Source organism: Felis catus, chromosome F1 (genome assembly GCF_018350175.1).
Source record: "Felis catus isolate Fca126 chromosome F1, F.catus_Fca126_mat1.0, whole genome shotgun sequence".
Classification (NCBI taxonomy): domain Eukaryota; kingdom Metazoa; phylum Chordata; class Mammalia; order Carnivora; family Felidae; genus Felis; species Felis catus.
The window spans coordinates 33,527,988-33,536,132 of NC_058384.1; the positions used below are offsets into that span (position 1 = coordinate 33,527,988).

Sequence of the window (8,145 nt, forward strand, 5' to 3'; positions counted from 1 at the left end):
AAAGTAAGGGGAGGTAGATTCACTAGCTGAGAGATTGCAGCCCATCAGACGGGATGGATGGATGAATACTGACAGATGGAACAGTAAGGGGAGTTGTTCAGACTTGATAACTTACTAGATGAAGCTATGGTGTAAGTAAGACTGGCCCGCCGATTAGAACCTAGGCATGCTCGCAGCTTGGTGTTGGTAAGTAAGGAGGGTAGAGGGGGGCCGAATAGTTGCAGACAGGAAGATTCATCCAAGACGTACCTGTGGAAAGCTATGCCAGGTGCATTCCCCTTCCCCTGTCCTTTCCTGTTCACAGAGTGGCAGGCAAATTGGTATTACTCTCTAGGGAAACATCTAGATGCTCTTCTGTGAAGACTGAACTTTCTGGGGCAATCTACTGTTGTTGGTTGAGAGTGGAGGCCCAGAGTAAAGGTTTTCTTACACTGGTGCCTGCAGGGAGCACGGTCTAAGGGGTTGCAGACGCTCCCATTCTCATTCCTCATAACCTGGAGGGAAATTGCTGGAGGAGGAGCCCACCCATGTACAAAGACATCTGCCTTCCCATCAAGAAAGAGGCCTGTTGGGAGAATATAGCTAAAAACTCACAGTAAATGCAATCCACTCCATCCCCTTAAAATAATCAGCCTACTCCTCAATTTCTCCATATAAGAAACACAGAGGGGTCACCGGAAAAGAAGGGAACAAGAGCATGAATGAGAATGGCCAAGATAATAAAGAACAGCTGATCCGGAAGGAAAGAGTGATTACTCATGGACAAAAAGAGGAAAGTGTGCCCTGTGAAAGGCAAAATTAGGGGATATGATTGATCTCCTGGAAATAAGAACTATGACTGCTATGACCAAGACTAGTAGTGATCATCCACTGAGCACTTTGTGTTCCTCCTTCCAAAATATATAGTTATTGTGGGAAGCAGTCGTTGAACCCGGAACTAGGTTTTACAGCACCATCCCCACCAATCCCCAAATTGCATCCAGGTGAGACCAAATGACAGTTTTCACCAATGGAATGTGAGCAGAGGTGCTGTGTGTCATTTGCATGTCAAAGTTGTTGAGAACCAACTTTGCTTCCTTTCCTCCTTCTGTAATCAGGGGATTGTGAGGCCTTGGGTGATAGAAGGGCCTGAGTATGGAAGGATTCAGGATCCTTGAATCTTCCAATGGGGAGGAGTTGCCTGATGAACAAGGACACCTGTGTTTAAAGAGTTCCTGGGGCGTGAAGTAAATTGTGGACTGACATTCAAATTTGGGGGGTTATTTATTACAAGAGCAGCTAAAGTTGTCCCAACTGATACAACTGATAAGATTTAATTAAAAAAAATCAGTAGATAGGATGATGAGTTGAAGAAATCTCCTAGAATCTAGAACAATTAGGGAAAGAAAAAGAAAACTTGAAAAGATACAGGAGACATGAGGAATTGATCTGGAAGCTCTAAGCACTAAAATGAGTTTTTAGGAAGAGATAATATAGAAAATTGAAGAGAGAAAATGATCAAAGATGTACTAGAAAAAAAGTTCACGGAGCTAAAGCCTGGGTTTTCAGACTGAAAGGGATCAATGAGGTCTGGCTGAGCCCTAACATAAGATATGTACATGCAAAATTTCAGAAGATTAAGGTTGAAAGGAAGACCTTAAAGTCAATGCATGAAGAAACATTATACATAAGAGAAAAGAATTAGACTGGCTTAGGGTTTCTCAGCAGAATCCTTGTATGCTAACAGGCAATAGAGAAACACTTCAATATTTTGAGGAAGAACATTTTCAACCTAGGTTTCAATCTAGACCTAGTCAATTCTCAATCACTTGGGAGGGTAAAACCAGGATCTGTCTAGACATTCAAGACCTTAGAAAATCTACCTCTTATGTACCCTCCCTATTTATTCCAACAAAGCAAGAGAAGTATCAGGAAGGGGGCATGTGGGGTTCAGGAAACAGTGGGTGTGACTGAGCTAAGAAAACCACAGAGAATCTAAAGATCTGAGCAAGGGGTCTTCTTATTAGCAGAGATGGTTAATGAGTGTATTGTTAAGATGGTTGAACTAGGATTTTCTGTCATTTGTATCTCCAAGTATCTAATTATGTATGGAGGGATTCTCTAGAAATCAGAAATCATTGTGCTAAGGTAGGTCTGACCACCACAGCTCTTTCTTACCTCAGGCTGACCAGTTCTAGACCGTTTGGTCCAAACCTTCTAAAATTTGGGACCAGATATTTTCCACTATGTCTTTCTTGGTATCCTTACTTTCCTGTTTCCTGGACTCAAATTTCACTTCCAAAGTCCCTAACATTTCTCCCACGAAGCTTAGGAGTCTTCATGCAAAAAGTCCCAGGGAGCTGTGCCATTTTCCAGACTTCGTCAGGTAGGTGTGCAGATTAGACTCCTAGATTGACCCCTACTCTGTGTTTTCTAGAGCTTGCAAAGCACGGGCCTCTCAATTCTCCAGGATAAAAATGGTTCTGTGGACAATGCTTCTTCCTAGTCTCTCTTGGAGAGTCAGTCATACAGTGCATTAGCATATTAACAACTCAGAACTCTGCAGTGAAGAAACCTGATTAACTTTGTTTCACCCAGTGTCTCCTAAACATAATTGACCACAGAACCCTGCCTCCCCCTTTTTTTCTATTAACATACTTCAACATCCCAAGGGGCTTCCCCCTTTTTTTCTATTAACGTACTTCAACATCCCAATGTGTTCTTTGAACACATTTGGACCAATGTTGTTCCAGCAACGAAGCCAATCGGTAGAGTGGTATGTGTACCCGTTGCGTGTTTCCTCTGTGGTATGATTTTAGATTATAAACTACTACATGTCTCAGTCCACTCCGTTCTGGATTGTACTTGGAAGAGGCAGCCATTCTGTCAGTCCCTGATCCAAGATGCCCTGCACCAAGACCTGGTGTTATTTCTACGGCCAAGCAAAGGGAAGGCTGGGGACCCATTCTGAGTTCTGGGGCTCTTGAATACCGTACCTGATGATGTATAAAGATGACAGAAACTCATGTCAAGCAACTTCAAAAAGATAGAGTGGAAATTACATACATGCCATGAGAGAAAAATCAATGGGGTGACCAGAACAATATATATGCAGAAGCTGAATAAATATTTTTGATGGTGACATGATGATGATTCCAAATAAAGAAGCTCGGATGCACAGGATCCCAAGGGGGTGGAGTAGGGCAGGGGCACCGAGACTCTGACAATGAGATAATTGACTGTGAGCTTGCTCTTGTGATAGAATGGGCGCGCCGGTCCTTGCCTTCTGGCGGCTCTCACGTGAGCGGTTCTGCTGCTCCCTCGGGTCTGCAGAAGGAGTGGGAGGGCGATGTGTAGAACATCTGCTTAATGGAGGAGAGGGGACGCTCTGGCTTTGCTCATTCCTTTGAAGTGAAATTTTAAAAGGGAAGTTAAATTAATTAAATGCAATAGGACTTTGCTGCTTTCCTTTCAAATCAGGTATTTACCGCTGTAGCATTCACCGGCCACTAAACATTTACCACTTGGCTATTCATGTGTACATGAAAGGCAGCGTGCGTGGTGGTTCTAACAGAGACCGACTTGTGTTTGAATCTAGTTCCACCAATCGCTTGCTGTAATTAAGCTAGTAATTGACTAGTCAGGTACCTTTTTGAGCCTTAGTGTGCTTGGTTATGACATGGGGCTCACATCTTCCCCACGGTGCCAGGATGAGGATTAAATAAAACAATGCATGGGGGCGCCTGGGTGGCGCAGTCGGTTAAGTGTCCGACTTCAGCCAGGTCACAATCTCGCGGTCCGTGAGTTCGAGCCCCGCGTCAGGCTCTGGGCTGATGGCTCGGAGCCTGGAGCCTGTTTCCGATTCTGTGTCTCCCTCTCTCTCTGCCCCTCCCCCGTTCATGCTCTGTCTCTCTCTGTCCCAAAAATAAATAAAAAAATTTGAAAAAAAATTAAAACAAACAAACAAACAAAAAAAACAATGCATGTAAAGCACTTAGTGCACTACCAGGGACATAGTCAGTACTCAGGAAACAGTTGCTTCTTGTCAGCCGTTCGTGTACCGTCTCCCAACAAAACTGGTCTTTGAGGGTATGGTGTCTCATCTTTAATCGTTGTACCCTAAGGCTTGGAGCCTGGAACATCGCACGTAGCAATTAATCTTTAGTTGATAGTCCGAGATTATGCTGGCCTAGCTTCAGGGACAATATGGGCAATTACCCACTTCACCTGGAAAATCCAGTCCCCCAAACAGAATTTTTGTTACGGTCTAATTTGGTTATCTGCCTAATTAGCCCTTAAATCATGGCCACATCTATCATTCTTGAGGACTGGTATTGGTGCTTCTGCCCCCATCCCCCAAAAGCAGATCCATTTGCCTTAATTCAGTAATCTAGAATCTGATTCTCTATCCTGTACTTACATAGGCCTGGGGAGGGTGGGTAAGAACCACGTTCCCCTTGAGGGGGCAGAGTTCTCCAAGTTGCCTGCCATCTTTACTGAGTTGCGGGGAATATTTCCAGTTCCTCACCTCACCCTGTCCCTATGGGCCACCCCGGGCTGGCTGGAATGTATTAATGAAGAGCTGAGAAGTCAGGCCATCACCTCACAGTCACACGTATCTACAAAACAGGCGACACGTAGGAAAACACATCTGGATGATGGACTGCAGTTTCCGCTTTCCAGCTGGACTTTTACACGTCGCGTAGAATGGGGGCTCTCGGGACTTGCAAAGCAGCGGTCCATGGGGCTGCTGATATGCCCAGCCCCCCAGGGGAGAGGCAGGGGAGGTGAATGGCAGGAAGGGAGCCTTCCTGGGGGGCCTCTGGACTCCTCTGCCTGCCAATCCCAGCAGCGATGTGGCATCAGCCTACCTCACCCAGCGAGGCTTAATGGCCGCGCTCTGACTTAAAAACACAGTCCCAGGGAAAGCATTAACATTCTGAGCTCAGCTGTGTCAACCCGGTTGCCATGGCAATGCCAGGAAATATATTTTGTGTCCGGTGGTTATTTCTCCACACTAATGAAATGGACATTTTTCTTCAGTGAATTGAATCAAAACTAATTGAGTAGTAATCAGTACAGACCCCGAAGTTCAGGGAAATGTAGTCTGACTAGTGCTTTGTAGAAAGGCAGAAACCATTAACTATCTTCAAATGAGATTTTTTTAATTAGTGGAATCTTAGCAACCTATTACAGGAGGGTGTGAGTGTTATCACACAAAAAGCTCCTCATTTGTTTAGTGCTGGGAGGGGAAATTTATTTTCAATTAATTCAAGTGCTGATAGGGTTCTATGGTTTGGGTGCCTTCTCTTCTCCCCCAATAAATATCCTAAACTGATGTGTTCTTTAGATGGACTTATATATATATATATATATATATATATATATATATATATACATATATACACACACTTTATATATATTTATATATATAAATATATATAATATATATTAAAGTCCATCTAAAGTCTATACTTTAATATATATATGTACACACACACACACACACACACACATATATATATATAATTCATAGTTTGGATTCTCAGGTGTTTTCAGAGAAGGGTGTTTTTTGCTGAGACCAACTGTTCCTGAAGCCCATTGAATAGTGAAGATAAAAAGGCGATTTCTTTTTGCTTGTTTGTTTTTGATATATCTCAGAGCTAAATCTGTTCAACTGCAAATTGCACTGTGATGTAACACGCCACACAGAGAGATGGCTGAGAGCCACAGGGTCATGATCTTTGTCCTCGCATATATCTACAGATAATTCTTTGATTAATCTAATAGTTCTTTTTGCTTCAGTTTGGACTGTGGATATAAAGGAAAATACAAGCACAAATGAATCTCTGACGCAGTAATACCCCCTTCTGAGAACATAATATTGTGTATTATTACAAGTAGGTCTTTATCTCCTTTGAATATGGGTCTAGCTCACGGCAAAGAGACATTTGGTTATGTGCAAATGAGTGTCCCCTTCCCTTCGCTGCAATAAACTAGAAAGTTGTCTCTAAATGTGTAAGACAGCTGGCTTGTCAGGTTTGGTCCCATGGTGGGCTAGGGACGGCTAAACGCGTTCCCAATTTTAGACGTCCGGATTCTCTTTATTTGCAGAATCTGCTGAGATGCGTCTGAGTTCCCTTGGCCCTCGGAAACTTCTTATGTCCCGTGGCCTTGGGGAACAGGGGTCCCAATCCTTCTTTCCCTCCGTTAAGGTGATCGATCAGCAGCGGGGCATGACTGATTCCAGTAAGGCTGCCTTCTTGAGGTCGGTACCAGAGCCAGCTTAAGGCAGATGGGGTTTGAGGAAATGCACCCCAACATTTGGTATATGGACAAACAGATGAGTTATCTCCCTGGGACTCGGCGTCTAATGCTTCCACCCCGCACTAAATTCACATTAAACATTGATTGCCCTATACTTTTTAAGAACAGCCGGACTTGGCTGGTACACATTAGCGTTTCCTTGAGGTGAGCTAAGGCTGCCTGGAGTCAGTCTCTCAGCCAGTTGGTGGGATGAGGTGCGGAGGAAGGAGCAGCTAAGGGGAGGGAACAGACTCAGCTTTTCCACGCACGCCTTCCGCTTTCATAGCCTGGGGGTCTAAAGTGGGAGAAGCTGCCTTTCTGTCACCATAGCAACTTCAGTGCGTCACCCTGGGATCAGGGGTTTGAAAAGCAAGGAACTGCCAAGCTTGGAGGAGTTAGGGGTGGGAGAAAGAGGATGGGTTTTTGCTAGAAATAAACACAACAAGGTGGCAGGGCAATAGAGGAGAGTGGATTTATGGTTTATGACATTCCTAAAATATCTTTATTTAATAATGAAAACTTCATTATCCGGGCCTGGGTGGAAGTGTTGCTATGGGCCCTCTGAGGATCCCAGCAAAGATCTTTCATCTTGACAGAAGTTCTAAATTACAACATTAGTGTTCTAACCGAGAGGCTGTTATTGCCTATTTGGTCTGTCCAGGGAAATGAGACACACATTGCTGGAGAGTGGGTTATTGAAATCTAATAGCTTCGAATATTAAAAATGGGGGCTGGGTTGGGGGGAGGTCTCTCTCTCTCTCTCTCTCTCTCTCCCCCCATGAGCTGGGGATAAATTAAGGGATAAACCTGGGATGTTTACCAAAGTTTCATTATTTTTCAGGGAAAAAAAAGTAATTTATCTTTATTACGGCCAAAGCCGTTATTACGTTTCACGTCATTAAGAAACCAACGTAAGGAGACCCCTAAAGCTAATTTTCACACTAACTATATGAACCTATTACGCCTTTATTTTCGGCCCTGGTATTTCTACCTCCTTTTCAGCCGCGCAGCCTGACCTCCAAAAAGTGTTTGGTCTTTGGATGTTTCAAAGACAATTAGGTCTAACTGGCTCCCGGTGTTTGACTAATGGTCAGAACGGATAGCTCTCCAGATCACAGTTCAATTTCCACTCCTTCTGGCGGGGCTGGAAAATGGCCTGGCTGGGCCAGGAGGATCAGAAGAGGCCCACGTGGGTGAGCCGAGGGCTCTCTGCCCTTCTTTCCTTGGCCCCCTCCCTTCTCCCCTCGTATCTCCCCATCCCACGGACACAAATATATTCCCCTTCGTTTTCTGTCTCCAAAGCCCGTCTCCCAAAAGGGAGGGCAGCTGCCTCTGTTACAATAATAACAATCCAAGAGCGGGCTTGCTATGTGCTAGGCACTTTGTTCAGTGGTTTCAATGTTTTATCTCCTGTAAGCCTTGCACCTGCTTCTGAGACGTAACTTAGAACTCAGCTCCCAAGTGAGGACGCTGGAGTCAGAGAAATCAGGCAACTGAGCGAAGACCACATAGTTGATACCTTGCAGCACTGGGCCTTGAATTCAAGCCTTTTCACTCCAAGCCCAGACATGCCGCTCCTCACGCCTATACTGTATGGCCTCCCAAGTATGGCGGTGCTGAAAGTTTTCTCCTGCCATATCACCCCTGTATCCCACCCCCATTCCATTAAGGCTTTCCTTAAGAGGAACCCAATATTAAACATTCCTTTGCTTTAAGAAGGAGGTTGGATGTCCCTTTGAAAAATAGAAATGTATTCCTGGGGATAGGGTGACAAGATTGCTGCCTAACTTTGGTCAGCAAGGATGTGTCATTTATTGAGGGGGTTGGGGTATCATACTACACAATACTTTAGTTCTTCTG

General features: G+C 44.4%; 1 long non-coding RNA gene across 2 annotated transcripts; it reads right to left on the reverse strand.

The window, feature by feature from the left end:
- Positions 1-2,612: 2,612 nt before the first annotated feature.
- On the reverse strand, positions 2,613-4,901 carry LOC123382930. Of its 2 annotated transcripts, none has more exons than XR_006592114.1 (3): positions 4,851-4,901; positions 4,400-4,598; positions 2,613-3,383 (listed from the first exon to the last, which is right to left on the reverse strand). It is a non-coding gene; the product is annotated as an uncharacterized LOC123382930 (long non-coding RNA). The 2 variants fall into 2 exon arrangements; XR_006592115.1 differs by having other exon boundaries at positions 4,508-4,598; positions 4,851-4,896.
- Positions 4,902-8,145: the final 3,244 nt, after the last annotated feature.